The sequence below is a fragment of the Lithobates pipiens genome, unplaced genomic scaffold (genome assembly GCF_037356315.1).
Source record: "Lithobates pipiens isolate NorthernLeopardFrog02 unplaced genomic scaffold, aLitPip1_a1.2 Scaffold_25, whole genome shotgun sequence".
Taxonomy (NCBI): Eukaryota; Metazoa; Chordata; class Amphibia; order Anura; family Ranidae; genus Lithobates; species Lithobates pipiens.
In genome coordinates, this window is record NW_027507787.1 from 158,937,171 (window position 1) to 158,959,329 (window position 22,159).

Below are 22,159 nucleotides of genomic sequence, written 5' to 3' on the forward strand. Positions count from 1 at the left end.
CTAGCTGGTCAGTATGCCTGAGAAGAGGGCAAAAAGACACAAAATTTAGGTGAAGAAGGGAAGGTAATGAACCATCACGGATAAAGGTGTGCTCCCGGACGGCAGCAGTACGTATCCAGCAAGTAACCGGAAAGTGTTCGCAATGGCAAAAGAACACCCCGACTCCTGACTTGGCGATGAGAAGGAAACCCCCTATCGAACCTGTGACACTACCCTAACCCAACTGAACATCCCCTGAAAGATTGAATTTGAGCCGGATGCCCGTGACACCCAGACCCGAGAATGAACTGCTTGTGAAATGAGAGGATACGAGAGGGGAATGGAACAAGGCCTGGCCCGTGGAAACCCCTGCAAAGATCGCGAAATACACCAATGAACACCAGTGAAATAGCCCAGAGACATCCCCACCCCCCAAGAGGGTGAGTGGCAAAAAGACCACTAGCAGGAGTGCAAAAAGCTGGAAACCTGATGGATGTGACAGAGTAAGCAGATAAGGCCCATGCACCATGGCAATAATGCTGTCAACCTGGAGAAACCATACCGGACGCAGGACCCAGGTCCCACCGGATACGTTCGGGTCATGCTACAGCCTGAACCCAACAACTGGGACAGAAACCTGAACCAAGGAGGGCCAAACTCCCTCCCAGGGAAATAGTCCCCATGGCATGATACAGACATACCCAAGCCCCCCCTACTTGGAACAAGCTGGGGATCGGAAAAGACGACTGGACTGATGTCCCTAAGTGGAACTCCAGGCAATAAGTTCAAACAAGATCAGAGCCAAGAGCAGAATCCCAAACCATTGTGACATCTGCCCAACCTACCCCCCCAAGGACCGACACGGGGACGTGGCTTAACAAACACCCTGAGAGACACTATATATCCCTGGGCAGTAGCCAGGGCCTCAGCACAACAGCACATCAACTGAAGAAACTTTTTTTTTTTTTTTTTCTCTGACCCAAGGGTGAGCACAGTGGTGAAAAGACATCAGCACCGATCAAGTAGCCCCCAACAACGGCCGGGCTGAAGGAAGTGATAGCAAGCATGGATGATATCGGTATAGATGCCAAGACGGCCCAACCTGAAACCCAAACTAGAGAAATGACAGACAACCAGACATGAGAACCACAATACCCCCTGCCTAACTAAGAATGAAACATGAGCAGAAAAGCCAAGACCACTGTGCGAAAAACAACCTGACGGACGGACCCCCCCCACCCAACATGTAAGTGGTAAGTGAGCCCGAGTAATCTGCAGTGCAGAGGCAGGTAATTAACTGAAAACTCAGGGCTAGTGTACCCACAGGCCGTGGTGGGTAGTCGTATAGATGTGGTGAATGAACATGCAACGTATGACGTATGGTATACAAGCGAGAAGATTGAGGACAACAATCAATTAATAAACGAAACCTCAGCCCGTATGGATCCATAGATGTGACAGATCCTGACGTATTAGCCCTAGCTACCTGACCCAGGTACAAAACATGACACAGACACGATGGGACATGACAATCAACAAGGACGAACGACTACCAGAGTATGCCATGAGTGAAGCACGCCCCTCTGAGCAACTCTGAGACTGAACACCAAGTCTGAAATACCATGACAGGCATACCGGCAGCAACATAAAGACAGAAAACGCTGAGACAGAAAACGCTGAGACAGAAAACGCTGAGACAGAAAACGCTGAGACAGAAAACGTTGAGACAGACACACAACATGCCATGATGAAAAAACCCATGACAGAAGACGCTGAAACTTAATGCAGAAGCAGAAACGTAGTGACAGAAACAGAGGCAAAACGCAATGACAGCAACAGCCAAGACTGAAACGCTGAGGCATAAATGACATGCCAGAAATCCTGGGCCAGAAATGCTATAACAGAAAACTGCGACAGCGACGCAACAGCAGAATCCTAGCCAGAAATGCAAATCTCGAAAACACGCTGAGACTAAATGCAAAGACAGAAATCCTGGTTCAGAACGCCATGATAGAAATCCTGGTTCAAAAACGCCACAGCAATCCAGGGGCAAAACGCTATGACAGCAGTCCAGGGGCAGACAGAAGTTCAAGGGCAGAACGCTATGACAGAAGGCAGAAACGCTTAGCCAGACATGCTGGACAGAAACGCTATGACCGAAAAGCTGGACAGACAGCTATGACAGTAATGCTGGACAGACCGCTAAGACAAATACGCCGGACAGACCGCTAACAGGAGATGCTGCACAGAACGCTGTGACGGAAATGCAGCGTGGAACGCTGCGACGGAAATGCAGCGCGGAACGCTGCGACGGAAATGCAGCGCGGAACGCTGCGACGGAAATGCAGCGCGGAACGCTGCGACGGAAATGCAGCGCGGAACGCTGCGACGGAAATGCAGCGCAGAACACTGCGACGGAAATGCAGCGCAGAACGCTGCGACGGAAATGCAGCGCAGAACACTGCGACGGAAATGCAGCACAGAACACTGCGACGGAAATGCAGCGCAGAACGCTGTGACGGAAAAGCCGCACAGGACGCTGAGACAGAAACGCTGCAACAGAAACGCTGGACAGAACGCCGTGACAGAAATGTCACGTGGAGCTAAGGCGGGAAGGGGGGGCGGGTGGGGAGACCCGCCACGAGGAGCTCAGGCGGGTGGGGAGACCCGCCACGAGGAGCTCAGGCGGGTGGGGAGACCCGCCACGAGGAGCTCAGGTGGGTGGGGAGGAGGAAACCCGCCACGTGGAGCACAGGCGGGGGGGACCCACCACGTGGAGCTCAGGAGGCCCACCATGTGGAGCTCAGGAGGGGGGTCCCACCATGTGGAGCTCAGGAGGCCCACCACGAGGAGCTCAGGCGGGTGGGGAGGAGGAAACCCACCACGTAGAGCACAGGCGGGGGGGGGGACCCACCACGTGGAGCTCAGGAGGCCCACCACGTGGAGCTCGGGGGGGGGAGGGGGAGACCCAACACGTGGAGCTCAGGAGGCCCACCATGAGGAGCTCAGGGGGGGGGGACAGTAAGGGCTCGTTTTTACATTTGGAAGGCAGTAAAACTTGGTTGAGATGTGTTTTTAATACACCCCTCCAACCACTGATGTAGTGTCTGTTCATTTCAATGGTCCTAGTGCATCCAAAAGTACCAAAAAGGGTGAATGCAGCAACTGGCAGAGCATAGCATGGCAAAGCCGAAGCGCATGGTACCGCATGGTCGAAGACTTTGAGCATTTCTCATGTGTAGGGAAGCCCATTGAAGTGAATGGGCAGCACAGCACACGTGCATGCTCACTTGCACCTGCATTGTGTGAATTGAGCCTAAACTAGCAGGTACAAGGAATGCCCAGGAGCTCAACATTTATTTTCCATTATAAGAAAGCAGAATAAAGCCCTAAGGAAGTCACGAGTCATTCCTCTGCAGTTACTTCCCTGCTGTACTATCATTTCGTTTTCATTCCATTTTCAGTCCTCAATCCTCAAAACACTTTACTAAGTAGAAAAGACACAGGGCAAGTCATCATTCAAAAGAATCCAGACCCTGGGGGTGTGGGTCAGACAGGGTTGTATGGAAGAAGGTCATAACTGACCAGGCACTTCCTATGCTTACATCAGCTAACGGGCGGGTACCCTGCACACGTGAGGGGGAGGGGGAGCCGGCGTGGCCGAATACCTCCCCCTCCCCCCGCCAGGAGAACCGACGGGCACCCTGCATATGTGAGGGGGGGGGGAGGGGGAGCCGGCGCGGCCGGCCACCTCCCCCTCCCCCCTACGAGCAGAAACGGCGGGTGCGCCGCACCCCCGAGGGGAGAAGGGGAGCCAGCGGCAGCCGACTACCTCCACCCTTCCTCACCAGGAGAATCGGCGGCCGCCCTGCAACGTGAAGGGGGAGGGGGAGCCGGCGCGGCCGAACACCCCCCCCCCCCAACGAGGAGAAACAGCGGGCGCTCAGTACCTGCGAGGAGAGAAGGGGAGCCGCCAGCGGCGGCCGACTATCACCACCTCCCCTCACCAGGAGACCATGTACATGGGGAGAGGGCGGGCAGGGAGAGAAAGGAGCAAAAATACCGCCCACGGAGCGATACACATGGGGAGAGAGAGGAGCTGGGGGTAGCCGAACACACCCTCCCTCCTCCCCATCCGGAAGAAATGCCAAGTGGGATCACCCCCACCCTGGAAGCCGGTGTGGCCGAGGAGAAAAGTGGAGGATAGATTGATCAGCCTCCCCCTCTGAGCGCCAGCTGCCTCCACTCAGAAAACCTACCGACACTGGCCCTGAGAGAGGAGGAGGTTTAAATAGCCCTCTCAGGCTCCTCCTGCGGCCAGCCTTCAACATATCAGCAGTGGCAGTGTTGGTATATTTCCGCACACCCCCTCCTCGGCCGGTTGGTCGGTTACCTCATCTATGTCTTGGGCAGTGCTTCCCTCCAGGCGATGGGCAGTGGCTTCTACTGCATCTCCTCCTCGACATCACGGCAGCCACACGTCTCCTCCCTCCTCCTAGGCCAAAAGGATCACTTCTCCTTTCAGCCAATCAGGAAACTGGTCTCATAACCCACTTCCTGAGGGGAATCAGTGTGACAATAGCAAATATTAATTTGCTATTGCCAAACAACTGGGTGTCCTGCGCCCTGAGCCCACCCTTTTTTGAGGCCTGTTAGAGCTTCATATGATTGAAAAAACCCCAAAAAAACTGGAGTCCATGTCCCACATGTAGATTAGGGGGCCAGATGCATGGATAGGGGGTGGCGCCCCTGCATTACAGACCACCACTGATGGGTGGTCTGAGAAATGGACTGGAAGACCCAATTGGTCTGCTGGTGTGAAAGGGATATTTTACTTTACTAAAATGCTTCTGTGGCCAGAAAATCCCAGTTAGGTGTGGTCTGATGGCTTGTGCAATTTGTTTGGTAACGAATCGAAATTCGGCTGAATTTTGCATCTTTCGGAAATTCGGATGCATCCGAATAAAAAAATAACGAATAACAATGAATACGAAAGAAATATAACAAATGAATTCGAATCAATTCTACGTGATTCGATAATTCTTTAAAGATCTAATGAAACAAAAGGTCAGCTCAAAATAAATCTTATAGTCCAATCAGCTAATTAATTTTGTGCCGGAGGTTGGATTACTGGCAAAGTGCATTCCTGAGAACTGATTAGAAGGGTGTTGTATTGTATTTGAGCCGAGGAGAAGAGACGTTGTCATTGTGTGTGTAAAAAGATTCAATAAACAAACGACTTTCCAAACTACGAATCATTATCACGAATGTCTATACATACATAAATAGCGAATTTCAACGAATACGAACGAATGAATTCGTCACTCTGCGAATAATAACGAATTATCCGAAAACGTATTAACGTAACATAGTGAATATAACAGAACGTATTGATGTTTTTTACGAATGACAATGAATGGAAACTAAACGAAATTTTTCGTTGTGCACAAGTCTAGTGGTCTGTTTAATTGATGAGATTGGGGAAGAAAAAGGTTAGGTGGGCTTTTCTTTAGGTTCGACAGTTCTTTCACAAATTTTCACTCCATTTGAAATACCCTAGTCAAGAAAATGAGGCTTGATCTCTCTTATCGGGGACACAGACAGCAAATAAAACCGTGGAGTTGGACTTCCACCCCTTTTAGCCTGCAATCGGTATATTGTCAGTTCCTAGCACAATGTCGTATCCTAGAGATTGGTTCCACCAAGGCCTAAAGGGTGTGATGTTCTTGTATTTTGTGGGACTGGAGGCCATGTGCCTAAAGGAACAGGTTGTGTGCCTATGAAAGAAAGCTGTATACTTGGAAATGGTTTTAAGCTAGAGTCTGAGATGAATAGCGAAATGGAAGAACAACATAGCCAGGTGCAGGGGCGTAACTATAGGGGGTGCAGCAGTCACGACCGCAACTGGGCCCTGTGATGCAGGGGGCCCATGCAGCCCCCTCTACATATGGCCAGCAGCAGCATAGGCAGCTAGGGGTACCAGTGCACCATGCACACCTGTGTCCTCGGCCGGTTCCTCAGAGTACCCCTCTCCTGCTCCATGCATTGCCGCTCAGTCCGATGTCTGTTCTCCCCAGCCAGAGTCCCCCCCCCCCCCCCGAGTCCGGCCAACACTGCACTGCATACTTCTCCCGGGCAAACAAAGTTTAAGCACACAGATGCAGTGCATCCCTATAAGAGCCGGCTCCCCGGAGAACACTGCCAGCCCCCTCCTCCCCCGTCATACACAGATGATGAAAGGTCTTTCTGGGAGATATGCTGATCACCCATCCAGCACACTGAATGGAGCCCAGGCCAACATGGATGAGTGCGCGGCCTGCAGCTTGGTCATGGTGAGTGAGAGGACCCCCATCCCCCACACACCATTACTTACCCCCTCCATCTCCCCCTGGAGACAGGGGCCCCTTCTCACGTGGGGACAGGGACCCCCATCTCCCCTGGGGACAGGGACCCCTTCTCATCTGGGGGCAGTAACTTCATCTGCCCTGGAGAAAAGGACTTCATCTCTTCTGAGGACGGGGACTCCATCCTGCCTAGGGACAGTCCCCCAATGGGGCACCTAAAAATAAAAAAAATAATAATAATTAAAAAAAACTACTGATGCCAGTGGTGGAACTACAGGGCTCACAAAGGTCAAACCTGTGACCACGCCCTGGAGTTCCACCGCCGGACTCGGAGGGAAGGGCTGGGGTTCAGGGGGGCCCTTCATGGTTTCTTGCAACGGGCCCTGAAGGTTCTAGTTACGCCACTGGCCAAGTGGACTGTTGGATAACACAGAATTGCACTAGGGAAGGCATCATCCCTATATAGAAATTAATTCATCACCATATTTTATGAAGAATGGGACTTAATTACAGTAAGTCTTTGATAGTGACATCTAGAATGATTACTGAGTATTAAAAGTTTAATATTTTTATTACATATTAAGTTAAAAAAATCCCATACAATAAATTTTTTTAAAAAGCACATAATTATTGTACAAAAGTATATATCTTGAGAACCGCAGTCTATGCGTTTCGTGGGAATCTCTATTTCCTCAGGACTCTGGGGGATGGGTTAGTACGGTGGGAGGTTTGTGAGTATGTGTTTTTTATTTTTTGCGCTATAAACAAAAAAAGAACAACAATTTAAAAAATAAATAAATATTTTTTTTACTGTATGCTATAAAACATATCCAATAAAAAAAAAAATTTATTTCTTCTTAAATTTAGGCCAATATGTATTCTGATACATATATTTGGTAAAAGAAAACAACGTATATTGATTGGTTTGAGCAAAAGTTATAGCATCTACAAACTATGGGATATATTTATGGAATTTTACTAGTAATGGCGGCGATCAGCGATTTATAGCAGCGGACAAATCAGACACTAAATGACACTTTTGACACTTTTTTGGGGACCAATGACACTAATACAGTGCTCAGTACTTAAAAATATGCACTGTCACTGTACTAATGACACTGGTTGGGAAGGTGCTAACATCAGGGGCAATCAAAGGGTTAACTGTTTGCCTAGCTGGTAATGTAGTGTAGTCGGGGAGGATGTTTGTACTAGGATAGGACTGGCATTCTCACTCTGTACAGAACGATCAGGGAGTGCCAGCAGACATCGGGTCACAGTGGTAGTGAGCCGGCGGTGACATGCACCCATGCCCGATACTCAGAAGTGCAGGATCAGGTATATATACGTGATCTTGCACAGCGTGGCCGCCCTGTAGAAGTAAATGTGCTATAGGGCAGTTGGCAATTGGTTAACCAAGTTTGTATAACTAAAGGCAAAACTTTTTTTTTGTTTTGGATAGAGTGGAGAGGGATTAGAATGCTTGTCTGTCTTTATTGCTGTCTGTGCCCCCATTAGAGACATTCCCACTCTCTGTTTGTCCTGTTTACCTTTATCATTTTATCACTGAAAAAAAGTAAAGGAAAGTCACAAATTTTGGAAACACTAGGTCTGGAGATCTGGGGCTCCCCAAGGAATTTCACTTAATTTGCAGGGATTTATTTATGCTTTGGCTATGGGACAGGAAGTGAAGGGAAATCGCCGACACAAATGTAAAAAAAAAAAACAGCAGTTATTATCGGAATAATTTGAATCAAAGGACAGGAGGGAAAATTAGGGATTTTTGCGGTGCTAATTAGCAAAGTACAATTAATTAAAGTACAAAGTTAGTAGTACAAAAATTTATTAAGTTTGAGCTTAAAATCAGTAGCAATAAATGCTTAAAAGATTCAGAATAATGCAATACAGTGGTTGTTCTTGTCAAGCACACATAGTCCCGACATGTTTCGCATTAGATTGCTTCTTCAGGGGATGTGTGAAAGTTTGAACAAGATCTAGACCAAAAATACAAAATACAAAATAATAACAAAGTATATCACAAAATTCATAAGTGCAGAAATAGAGAAAAAAAAAAAAAAAAAAAAAAGGGGGGGGGGGGGGAAATCACAGACAAACACACATCAAACCCACCTTCAACCACTACGTTGGTGGTAAAGTAGTGGGATTGTCCACCTCGGGGGTTAGCCGCAGCAGTGCTGAATCGCAGGGGGCTAAAAAGCCAACCCAAGAAAACTGATAGAAAAAGGGATATATAGTAAAAAACCAAATTTGAAATTTTGGGATGATTTAAAGTTCTTTGAATACCTAACTTAATTTTAAGGTTGCTAAAATAAAACAACCTTTTGGGGGTGAAGAACCCTCTGAAGTATAAAAATTGAGAAAAAAAAAAAAAAAATAGTACAAGGATATATTTTAGTTTCAAATGTATTACTTACGTAGGTTGGATGATTGTAAGCAGTGGGGACGCTCGTATTTTGAAAAAAATCTTTTTGAGCACTCAGGGAGACACACCTGCATAGAAATACCAGCTGGGTGGCCAATCAAAGAGAAAACAAAACGAAGATTAGAAGAGTTAAAGTAGATAAAAAAGTGTATCTCAAAAGGGTGATGTGTACATCATAAACTGAGTGTTATAAAGACACAGACCCTCAGGCATATAGATATACCCAAAGAGTTAAACATTCGCATCCCAAGGCATAGAATTCAAAGCCAGGGAGTTAATGCAGACATATAGAAAGAGACATGGACAGTAGCCTAGGTCCAAAGGGTTGAAACACCGGCAGAGAGATAGATGAACGTTTGCAAATGAAAAAAAGAGACCGATCGAGTAAATGTTGAAGAATATAACAGTAAGCTTACCGAAAAGTACAGAGTCTGAACGATCAAGCGTCACCCTTGGCTGCAACCCGCAACGGAATGACGATATTACGAAGGCTTTTTATATGCCCCGCCATCAAGCCGGCGTCTGACGTAGTCGGCCTGATGCGGACAAAAGGAGCGCTATTGCGCATGCTCACCAATGGGACGAGACTGAATAAGCCTACAGATCCCATAATGCCTCAGGCATGTGGGCGGAGGAAAGAGGGGAACGATCGATGCCTTCGTAGAAGGCGAAGGCATAGACGAACACGGCCACCAATCTGACCGCCCAGTCAGGCGTAGAGGCAAAAAACGATGGAAAAAGGGTCGGAACAGAATGGCAGAAGAAATGGCCAATCCTTCCGACCAATGTAAGGGGAGCGTCGCAGCGCTAAAAAGGGGCAGTGGCACACAAGGCGCCTGTGCCCCCGGGCGTCCGTGCGAACAGCACTGATGGGGAAACCCTAGAGGTGGACCATTCGGGTGGGAAATCATAAGAGGGAAGGACAAAAAATATTTCTCTAAAAGCTGCACATAACAGAACATAGTAATATCGTAAACATATAAAGATATACATGATGTATTTTTATACTCAAAACAAATCAATACAGACAAATTTCAAATAATACAATAAAACAATAAAAAAAAAAAAAAAAAGAGGAGGGAGGGGGAGGGGAGGGGGGGAAAGGGGAAAGAGGGGAGGAGGAAATGGGAACCCAACCAGGTTCCCTCTCAGAGGGGCGGTCAGCAGGATTGAAAGGCCAGAAAAGGTTTCTATATCATAAAAAGGGTTTAAAGCTTAAGTTTTCATTAAAGCCAGGTGGAATTGTAGCCCTTAGGTTGAAAATCCATTCAGCTTCATGTTGAAGTAAGATATTATCCACACTGCCCCCTCTCACATCAAGGGGGATATGTTCAAGTGCGGAAAAGGTGATAAATTTGGGATTGAAGGCATGGAAGAGGCCAACATGTCGACTGATGGCCGTCTCCATTTTCTTTTTGATAATGGGTTTGATATGGTCCTTGATTCGAATACAAAATTGTCGCTTTGTTTTACCTACATAAAACCCGCCACATAGGCAACGGGCAAGATATATAACGCCCTGTGTTTGGCATGTGACTCGATGTTTAATGGAGTGCCATTTGCCATTTGGCAGTTTAAGTTTGGTATGTGAATTGACATAACAACAAACGTCACAATGGCCACAAGGAAAAGTGCCATTAGTTACTTTTCTAGTGTCCAACTTTGGTTGTTCAAAGTGACTATGCACTAATTTATCTTTGAGAGAGGGAACTCTTTTAAAGGTAACTTCGGGAAAGTTTTTAATATATTTCTTGGTAGTAGGGTCAGCTAGAAGGAGTGGCCAAAACTTGTGTAGGATTTCCTTGAACTTACGATGCTGATTGGAATAGCGAGTAATAATTCTAACTGAATCATTTGTATTAGGACGTCGGGTTGAGAAAATAAGTGAAGTTCTAGTTTTGGGTTTTACACGGTTATAGGCTCGTTTCAAGCATTTATGACTGTATCCTCTTTTTCTCAATCTTTGGTAAAGGTCATCAGCTGCTATATTAAAATCTGAATTTTTGCTACAATTTCGCTTTAAACGCAAATATTGGCTATAAGGAATACTGTTAATCAAAGAAATTGGGTGAAAGCTAGTAGCGTGTAAAACCGTGTTACCAGCAGATGGTTTCCTAAATAAGAGAGAGTTGAGTCTACCTTCACTATCCAACGAGATGGTTATGTCTAAAAAGTTAACTATTGACTGACTATGTTGCATAGTAAATTTCAAATTGAAATTATTAATAGAAATCAATTGAAAAAAAGTTTTTAATTCTGTTTCCGTACCTGCCCAAAAAAAAAGAACATCGTCGATATAACGAAACCATGAAATAATTTTATCCAAAAACGGTGACAAATCTTCTCTAGAGAGAGTTTCCTTTTCCCACCCCCCCAGGTACAGGTTTGCATACGATGGGGCACATTTAGTCCCCATCGCAACTCCCTGTACCTGGAGGTAGTGGGTGGAGTCAAAAACAAAGACATTATGCTTAAGAATATATTCAAGAAGGTCCACAACAAAAGAACTATATTGTGAGAAAGAGGAACCTCTTTCGGAAAGAAACCTGCGTACAACTTCAACTCCCTTGTCATGGGGAATTGTGTTGTAGAGGCTTTCGATATCCAGGGCAACCAGCCATGAGTTGGGAGGGAGAGACAGTCCCTCAATCATTCTTAACAAATCGATGGTGTCTTTAACATATGAAGATAGAGAGATGACATGTGGACTTAGATAGCTGTCAACTAATGCGCTCGCATTTTCAGTTAGACAGGAACATCCTGAAATGATAGGACGTCCTGGAGGATTTGTTTGAGACTTATGAATTTTCGGTAGTGCGTAAAAAGTTGGAATCTTTGGATCCTTGATGTTTAGGAATTTCCATGTGTTGAGGTCAATGACCCCTTGTTGATATGCCTTAAAAATGAGATTCAAATAGATATTTCGATAATTTAGAATAACGATTTTAGAAATAGGACGATACCAATTTCTATTGGACAGTATATTTCGACACATGGAAGTGTATTGTGCAACTTCCATGATCACCAAATTTCCGCCCTTGTCTGCGGGCTTAATAATTAAATTTGTATTTTTTTGTAAGGATTTAATAGCTGCTCTGTGTTGTAACGAAAGATTGTTAGATAAGGGTGAATGAAACGACAATTTCTCGATCTCTATAGTTGTTTGCTGTATAAACGCCCAAATGTTTGGGTTTGCATTGAGTAGAGGAAATGCTCTGGATTTGCATTTAAAGGATGGAGGGGGGGGGGAAGGAAACACCTGGGACTGACAGACTCGGAGTGGAAATTGCTTCCGAGTCGTCGTCATCAGTGTTTCCCTCCTCCCATAATTCCATCAAATTTTTGATGGCATAATGTTCGGTCATATTTTCATAAGACCGGACATCGTCATTACTATCAAAGTCTGGAGTAACAGGCTTATCAAAGATAACTCGATATAACAATCTACGGGCAAAAAGATGTAAATCCTTAATAAGTTGAAATTTGGTTGTATTTGAATCAGGACAAAAGGTTAGTCCTAATTTCAAGACTTCCAATTCAGGTTCAGATAATCTCTGTGATGATAAATTTATTATTGACAACTCATTTGTAGATGAATCAAGGTTACCTTGTACATAAATGTCGTTCAAATCATCGGTGGAATCTGGTCCTTGCCTAAAAAAATAGGTGCCAGTTTCAAATCTGCAGGTAAAGGAGTACCTAGAGGCGAGATAATGACATTGGTAGTGCTTACCGATGGATTCGCAGATTGCAAAGAAGTTATAGAGGAGGTTGCCTGGGCCGAAGGGGCTGTGCATTGATTTAACATTGGTTGTGTGCCACGAGAGCCTAAAGAAAGAGAGTGAGAGGGGTGAAACATCGCAAGTGTGCCAGCAGGTGTTGGTTTCGATGAAAACGGTGGTGCCCGACGAGAGAGCGGAGTGCCCAATTGATTCCGAAGGGACTCAGTGGAGGCGTGTTCAGAGTTCCCTTTTCTTTTTTTCGGTACTCTGTCCTCAGACAGGTCACGGTACATGGTGGACTGTGTAGAAGAAAAAGAGGAGGGTGGAGAGACATTGGGAGTGTTATCATTATTTCTATTTGTACGTGAATTAAAAGGTTTAGTGAATTTAGGTTTGGAATCTCGAGTCCATTTGTAAGCGTAACCATTTGTGTGGGCCAGGCTATCCCTGGCAAATTTATTTTCTTTGATTTGAATAATTTCTAGAGTATATTTTCCAATAAGGACTTGAAGGTCCTGTTCCTTTTTCTGAAATCTCGTGGTCGAAATTCTAGATTCATGATCTTCATACCAATGGGAAATTAGACTGTCCAGTATAGAAAGTTCATGATCATACTGAATACATAACAAAGACATCATGCCAAAGGAGCATGTTTGTAGATTTTCTTCCCATTTCGATTTAATGATATCATCAACTTTTTTAATATTAGGAAAGATCTGGATTCGCAGTCCAAAAGGTACAATAAGATTTTCTATGTATTGCCTTCAATCCCAAATTTATCACCTTTTCCGCACTTGAACATATCCCCCTTGATGTGAGAGGGGGCAGTGTGGATAATATCTTACTTCAACATGAAGCTGAATGGATTTTCAACCTAAGGGCTACAATTCCACCTGGCTTTAATGAAAACTTAAGCTTTAAACCCTTTTTATGATATAGAAACCTTTTCTGGCCTTTCAATCCTGCTGACCGCCCCTCTGAGAGGGAACCTGGTTGGGTTCCCATTTCCTCCTCCCCTCTTTCCCCTTTCCCCCCCTCCCCTCCCCCTCCCTCCTCTTTTTTTTTTTTTTTTATTTATTATTTTTTTTTTATTGTTTTATTGTATTATTTGAAATTTGTCTGTATTGATTTGTTTTGAGTATAAAAATACATCATGTATATCTTTATATGTTTACGATATTACTATGTTCTGTTATGTGCAGCTTTTAGAGAAATATTTTTTGTCCTTCCCTCTTATGATTTCCCACCCGAATGGTCCACCTCTAGGGTTTCCCCATCAGTGCTGTTCGCACGGACGCCCGGAGGCACAGGCGCCTTGTGTGCCACTGCCCCTTTTTAGCGCTGCGACGCTCCCCTTACATTGGTCGGAAGGATTGGCCATTTCTTCTGCCATTCTGTTCCGACCCTTTTTCCATCGTTTTTTGCCTCTACGCCTGACTGGGCGGTCAGATTGGTGGCAGCGTTCGTCTATGCCTTCGCCTTCTACGAAGGCATCGATCATTCCCCTCTTTCCTCCGGCCACATGCCTGAGGCATTATGGGATCTGTAGGCTTATTCAGTCTCGTCCCATTGGTGAGCATGCGCAATAGCGCTCCTTTTGTCCGCATCAGGCCGACTACGTCAGACGCCGGCTTGATGGCGGGGCATATAAAAAGCCTTCGTAATATCGTCATTCCGTTGCGGGTTGCAGCCAAGGGTGACGCTTGATCGTTCAGACTCTGTACTTTTCGGTAAGCTTACTGTTATATTCTTCAACATTTACTCGATCGGTCTCTTTTTTTTTTTCATTTGCAAACGTTCATCTATCTCTCTGCCGGTGTTTCAACCCTTTGGACCTAGGCTACTGTCCATGTCTCTTTCTATATGTCTGCATTAACTCCCTGGCTTTGAATTCTATGCCTTGGGATGCGAATGTTTAACTCTTTGGGTATATCTATATGCCTGAGGGTCTGTGTCTTTATAACACTCAGTTTATGATGTACACATCACCCTTTTGAGATACACTTTTTTATCTACTTTAACTCTTCTAATCTTCGTTTTGTTTTCTCTTTGATTGGCCACCCAGCTGGTATTTCTATGCAGGTGTGTCTCCCTGAGTGCTCAAAAAGATTTTTTTCAAAATACGAGCGTCCCCACTGCTTACAATCATCCAACCTACGTAAGTAATACATTTGAAACTAAAATATATCCTTGTACTATTTTTTTTTTTTTTTTTCTCAATTTTTATACTTCAGAGGGTTCTTCACCCCCAAAAGGTTGTTTTATTTTAGCAACCTTAAAATTAAGTTAGGTATTCAAAGAACTTTAAATCATCCCAAAATTTCAAATTTGGTTTTTTACTATATATCCCTTTTTCTATCAGTTTTCTTGGGTTGGCTTTTTAGCCCCCTGCGATTCAGCACTGCTGCGGCTAACCCCCGAGGTGGACAATCCCACTACTTTACCACCAACGTAGTGGTTGAAGGTGGGTTTGATGTGTGTTTGTCTGTGATTCCCCCCCCCCCTTTTTTTTTATTTTTTTTTATTTTTTTCTCTATTTCTGCACTTATGAATTTTGTGATATACTTTGTTATTATTTTGTATTTTGTATTTTTGGTCTAGATCTTGTTCAAACTTTCACACATCCCCTGAAGAAGCAATCTAATGCGAAACATGTGGGGACTATGTGTGCTTGACAAGAACAACCACTGTATTGCATTATTCTGAATCTTTTAAGCATTTATTGCTACTGATTTTAAGCTCAAACTTAATAAATTTTTGTACTACTAACTTTGTACTTTAATTAATTGTACTTTGCTAATTAGCACCGCAAAAATCCCTAATTTTCCCTCCTGTCCTTTGATTCATGTTTCAAACTTTCAGGGATGAGGTGCCATCTTTGTTAGGTGTTGCTTGAGGTTGAACCATTAAAATTATTCCAATTTTGTCCCCTGGTGTTTCAATACACTATTTTCTCCTTGGTTCTTCATCAACAACACAACATATGTTTCTACTCTGCTATTTCAGTAAATAATAACGTGTATTGCATTGTGTTTTATTTTTTTTTTTTTTTTTTTTCTCTCTTCCCCTCCCACACGTTCCCTTATCTCGGTATGGCGGCCTTTAGTGGCGAGGCCTGGGATGCTCTAATGGACAAAGTCCAACTTACACAAAAAACAGGTGACATTTCAGATAAAGATCTCGATTTTGCTTTCCTCAGACTACAACGCCTCCTCGAACGAAAGGTTCGAGTTTTTTGGCATAAAAAATATTTCCATAAATACATAGAAAATCTTATTGTACCTTTTGGACTGCGAATCCAGATCTTTCCTAATATTAAAAAAGTTGATGATATCATTAAATCGAAATGGGAAGAAAATCTACAAACATGCTCCTTTGGCATGATGTCTTTGTTATGTATTCAGTATGATCATGAACTTTCTATACTGGACAGTCTAATTTCCCATTGGTATGAAGATCATGAATCTAGAATTTCGACCAGGAGATTTCAGAAAAAGGAACACAACCTTCAAGTCCTTATTGAAAAATATACTCTAGAAATTATTCAAATCAAAGAAAATAAATTTGCCAGGGATAGCCTGGCCCACACAAATGGTTACGCTTACAAATGGACTCGAGATTCCAAACCTAAATTCACTAAACCTTTTAATTCACGTACAAATAGAAATAATGATAACACTCCCAATGTCTCTCCACCCTCCTCTTTTTCTTCTACACAGTCCACCATGTACCGTGACCTGTCTGAGGACAGAGTACCGAAAAAAAGAAAAGGGAACTCTGAACACGCCTCCACTGAGTCCCTTCGGAATCAATTGGGCACTCTGCTCTCTCGTCGGGCACCACCGTTTTCATCGAAACCAACACCTGCTGGCACACTTGCGATGTTTCACCCCTCTCACTCTCTTTCTTTAGGCTCTCGTGGCACACAACCAATGTTAAATCAATGCACAGCCCCTTCGGCCCAGGCAACCTCCTCTATAACTTCTTTGCAATCTGCGAATCCATCGGTAAGCACTACCAATGTCATTATCTCGCCTCTAGGTACTCCTTTACCTGCAGATTTGAAACTGGCACCTATTTTTTTAGGCAAGGACCAGATTCCACCGATGATTTGAACGACATTTATGTACAAGGTAACCTTGATTCATCTACAAATGAGTTGTCAATAATAAATTTATCATCACAGAGATTATCTGAACCTGAATTGGAAGTCTTGAAATTAGGACTAACCTTTTGTCCTGATTCAAATACAACCAAATTTCAACTTATTAAGGATTTACATCTTTTTGCCCGTAGATTGTTATATCGAGTTATCTTTGATAAGCCTGTTACTCCAGACTTTGATAGTAATGACGATGTCCGGTCTTATGAAAATATGACCGAACATTATGCCATCAAAAATTTGATGGAATTATGGGAGGAGGGAAACACTGATGACGACGACTCGGAAGCAATTTCCACTCCGAGTCTGTCAGTCCCAGGTGTTTCCTTCCCCCCCCCCTCCATCCTTTAAATGCAAATCCAGAGCATTTCCTCTACTCAATGCAAACCCAAACATTTGGGCGTTTATACAGCAAACAACTATAGAGATCGAGAAATTGTCGTTTCATTCACCCTTATCTAACAATCTTTCGTTACAACACAGAGCAGCTATTAAATCCTTACAAAAAAATACAAATTTAATTATTAAGCCCGCAGACAAGGGCGGAAATTTGGTGATCATGGAAGTTGCACAATACACTTCCATGTGTCGAAATATACTGTCCAATAGAAATTGGTATCGTCCTATTTCTAAAACCGTTATTCTAAATTATCGAAATATCTATTTGAATCTCATTTTTAAGGCATATCAACAAGGGGTCATTGACCTCAACACATGGAAATTCCTAAACATCAAGGATCCAAAGATTCCAACTTTTTACGCACTACCGAAAATTCATAAGTCTCAAACAAATCCTCCAGGACGTCCTATCATTTCAGGATGTTCCTGTCTAACTGAAAATGCGAGCGCATTAGTTGACAGCTATCTAAGTCCACATGTCATCTCTCTATCTTCATATGTTAAAGACACCATCGATTTGTTAAGAATGATTGAGGGACTGTCTCTCCCTCCCAACTCATGGCTGGTTGCCCTGGATATCGAAAGCCTCTACAACACAATTCCCCATGACAAGGGAGTTGAAGTTGTACGCAGGTTTCTTTCCGAAAGAGGTTCCTCTTTCTCACAATATAGTTCTTTTGTTGTGGACCTTCTTGAATATATTCTTAAGCATAATGTCTTTGTTTTTGACTCCACCCACTACCTCCAGGTACAGGGAGTTGCGATGGGGACTAAATGTGCCCCATCGTATGCAAACCTGTACCTGGGGGGGTGGGAAAAGGAAACTCTCTCTAGAGAAGATTTGTCACCGTTTTTGGATAAAATTATTTCATGGTTTCGTTATATCGACGATGTTCTTTTTTTTTGGGCAGGTACGGAAACAGAATTAAAAACTTTTTTTCAATTGATTTCTATTAATAATTTCAATTTGAAATTTACTATGCAACATAGTCAGTCAATAGTTAACTTTTTAGACATAACCATCTCGTTGGATAGTGAAGGTAGACTCAACTCTCTCTTATTTAGGAAACCATCTGCTGGTAACACGGTTTTACACGCTACTAGCTTTCACCCAATTTCTTTGATTAACAGTATTCCTTATAGCCAATATTTGCGTTTAAAGCGAAATTGTAGCAAAAATTCAGATTTTAATATAGCAGCTGATGACCTTTACCAAAGATTGAGAAAAAGAGGATACAGTCATAAATGCTTGAAACGAGCCTATAACCGTGTAAAACCCAAAACTAGAACTTCACTTATTTTCTCAACCCGACGTCCTAATACAAATGATTCAGTTAGAATTATTACTCGCTATTCCAATCAGCATCGTAAGTTCAAGGAAATCCTACACAAGTTTTGGCCACTCCTTCTAGCTGACCCTACTACCAAGAAATATATTAAAAACTTTCCCGAAGTTACCTTTAAAAGAGTTCCCTCTCTCAAAGATAAATTAGTGCATAGTCACTTTGAACAACCAAAGTTGGACACTAGAAAAGTAACTAATGGCACTTTTCCTTGTGGCCATTGTGACGTTTGTTGTTATGTCAATTCACATACCAAACTTAAACTGCCAAATGGCAAATGGCACTCCATTAAACATCGAGTCACATGCCAAACACAGGGCGTTATATATCTTGCCCGTTGCCTATGTGGCGGGTTTTATGTAGGTAAAACAAAGCGACAATTTTGTATTCGAATCAAGGACCATATCAAACCCATTATCAAAAAGAAAATGGAGACGGCCATCAGTCGACATGTTGGCCTCTTCCATGCCTTCAATCCCAAATTTATCACCTTTTCCGCACTTGAACATATCCCCCTTGATGTGAGAGGGGGCAGTGTGGATAATATCTTACTTCAACATGAAGCTGAATGGATTTTCAACCTAAGGGCTACAATTCCACCTGGCTTTAATGAAAACTTAAGCTTTAAACCCTTTTTATGATATAGAAACCTTTTCTGGCCTTTCAATCCTGCTGACCGCCCCTCTGAGAGGGAACCTGGTTGGGTTCCCATTTCCTCCTCCCCTCTTTCCCCTTTCCCCCCCTCCCCTCCCCCTCCCTCCTCTTTTTTTTTTTTTTTTTTTATTGTTTTATTGTATTATTTGAAATTTGTCTGTATTGATTTGTTTTGAGTATAAAAATACATCATGTATATCTTTATATGTTTACGATATTACTATGTTCTGTTATGTGCAGCTTTTAGAGAAATATTTTTTGTCCTTCCCTCTTATGATTTCCCACCCGAATGGTCCACCTCTAGGGTTTCCCCATCAGTGCTGTTCGCACGGACGCCCGGGGGCACAGGCGCCTTGTGTGCCACTGCCCCTTTTTAGCGCTGCGACGCTCCCCTTACATTGGTCGGAAGGATTGGCCCTTTCTTCTGCCATTCTGTTCCGACCCTTTTTCCATCGTTTTTTGCCTCTACGCCTGACTGGGCGGTCAGATTGGTGGCCGCGTTCGTCTATGCCTTCGCCTTCTACGAAGGCATCGATCGTTCCCCTCTTTCCTCCGCCCACATGCCTGCGGCATTATGGGATCTGTAGGCTTATTCAGTCTCGTCCCATTGGTGAGCATGCGCAATAGCGCTCCTTTTGTCCGCATCAGGCCGACTACGTCAGACGCCGGCTTGATGGCGGGGCATATAAAAAGCCTTCGTAATATCGTCATTCCGTTGCGGGTTGCAGCCAAGGGTGACGCTTGATCGTTCAGACTCTGTACTTTTCGGTAAGCTTACTGTTATATTCTTCAACATTTACTCGATCGGTCTCTTTTTTTCATTTGCAAACGTTCATCTATCTCTCTGCCGGTGTTTCAACCCTTTGGACCTAGGCTACTGTCCATGTCTCTTTCTATATGTCTGCATTAACTCCCTGGCTTTGAATTCTATGCCTTGGGATGCGAATGTTTAACTCTTTGGGTATATCTATATGCCTGAGGGTCTGTGTCTTTATAACACTCAGTTTATGATGTACACATCACCCTTTTGAGATACACTTTTTTATCTACTTTAACTCTTCTAATCTTCGTTTTGTTTTCTCTTTGATTGGCCACCCAGCTGGTATTTCTATGCAGGTGTGTCTCCCTGAGTGCTCAAAAAGATTTTTTTCAAAATACGAGCGTCCCCACTGCTTACAATCATCCAACCTACGTAAGTAATACATTTGAAACTAAAATATATCCTTGTAGTATTTTTTTTTTTTTTTTTCTCAATTTTTATACTTCAGAGGGTTCTTCACCCCCAAAAGGTTGTTTTATTTTTATTTTAGCAACCTTAAAATTAAGTTAGGTATTCAAAGAACTTTAAATCATCCCAAAATTTCAAATTTGGTTTTTTACTATATATCCCTTTTTCTATCAGTTTTCTTGGGTTGGCTTTTTAGCCCCCTGCGATTCAGCACTGCTGCGGCTAACCCCCGAGGTGGACAATCCCACTACTTTACCACCAACGTAGTGGTTGAAGGTGGGTTTGATGTGTGTTTGTCTGTGATTTCCCCCCCCCCCCCTTTTTTTTTTTTTTTTTTCTCTATTTCTGCACTTATGAATTTTGTGATATACTTTGTTATTATTTTGTATTTTGTATTTTTGGTCTAGATCTTGTTCAAACTTTCACACATCCCCTGAAGAAGCAATCTAATGCGAAACATGTGGGGACTATGTGTGCTTGACAAGAACAACCACTGTATTGCATTATTCTGAATCTTTTAAGCATTTATTGCTACTGATTTTAAGCTCAAACTTAATAAATTTTTGTACTACTAACTTTGTACTTTAATTAATTGTACTTTGCTAATTAGCACCGCAAAAATCCCTAATTTTCCCTCCTGTCCTTTGAAGCAGTTATTATCCTCCCTCACTCTATCCAAGACAAAAAAAAGAAAAAGAAAAGTTTTGCCTATAGTTCTACATTAAAGTGGTGTTGCCACCAAAAAATAAAAAAGTGCTTAAAATTCTTTAAAAATTCTTTAAAAAAATAAAAACAAAAATAATTGGAAAAAATAAATTTTTTTACTCACCTCTAAATACCTGTTGCTAGGGGGTCCCTCGTAGTCTGCCTTCTTCCTTGCCCGGACTTGTGACATCACTTCCCCTCACACTGTACAGTCATCTGAGACAGTTCAAGTGTTCCCAGATGACTGTGTGGCGTATCACGGCGCCCTGCGGGCAGTGGGTGCCCGCTGTGAAGCCACAGCCGGGTGCCCACAGTACGAATGACGGCGCCACAAACGGAGCGGGGAACGAGGGGGGGGGGGGCTTCGTTCCCCCGCATCTCTGGACCCTGGGACAGGTAAGTGTCCGATTATTAAAAGTCAGCAGCTGCAGTATTTGTAGCTGCTGACTTTAAATTTATTTTTTTAAGGGGCACTCCACTTTAAAGAGCTTTTAAATGCATTCAAAGACTGCACCTGCATTTATTGCATGCTACTAAAAGGAATTCGGGAGAATCCCTAATCTCCCCCTTAGGTCTATTTCACACCTATGCATTTTTAGTGCAGATTTGCACTACAGAACGTGTCCCATAGGAAACCATGTTAAATGGACTGTAGTGCAAATCTGCAAAATGCAAAAAGCATTAAAAATGCATAGGTGTAAATCAGGCCTTAGGATTAGGGATGAGCTCAGGAGTGTTCGCATGGAACATGTGCAGAGCCCGCCAGGAAGTCGGAGCAGCGCTGCGCTATTTACAGGCAATGAGACATTGCCCAATCTCTGCAGCCGCACATCGGGGCAATGTCTCACTGCCTGTGATTAGCGCAGCGCTGCACCGACTTCCTTGCGGGCTCTGCACGTGTTCCATGCGAACACGCCTGAGCTCATCCCTACTCAGGATTTCCTAGCTACCCAGGTGCAGCATAGTGAAGGGTGTAAGTACTGCTAGGAAAGGATCATTTCATAAGACCCCCCTATAGCCAAAACACTATAGCATATACAGTGATGTCAGTAATAAATACATCCATGGCTAAGCACCTAGACTATTGTACACTCCATCTAGCCCACCAGCAGCAGTCGTTTAATTGCTTATTTCTCTACCTCTGTAATAATTGGAACTGTTGGTGTTTTCTTGGATGCTAATT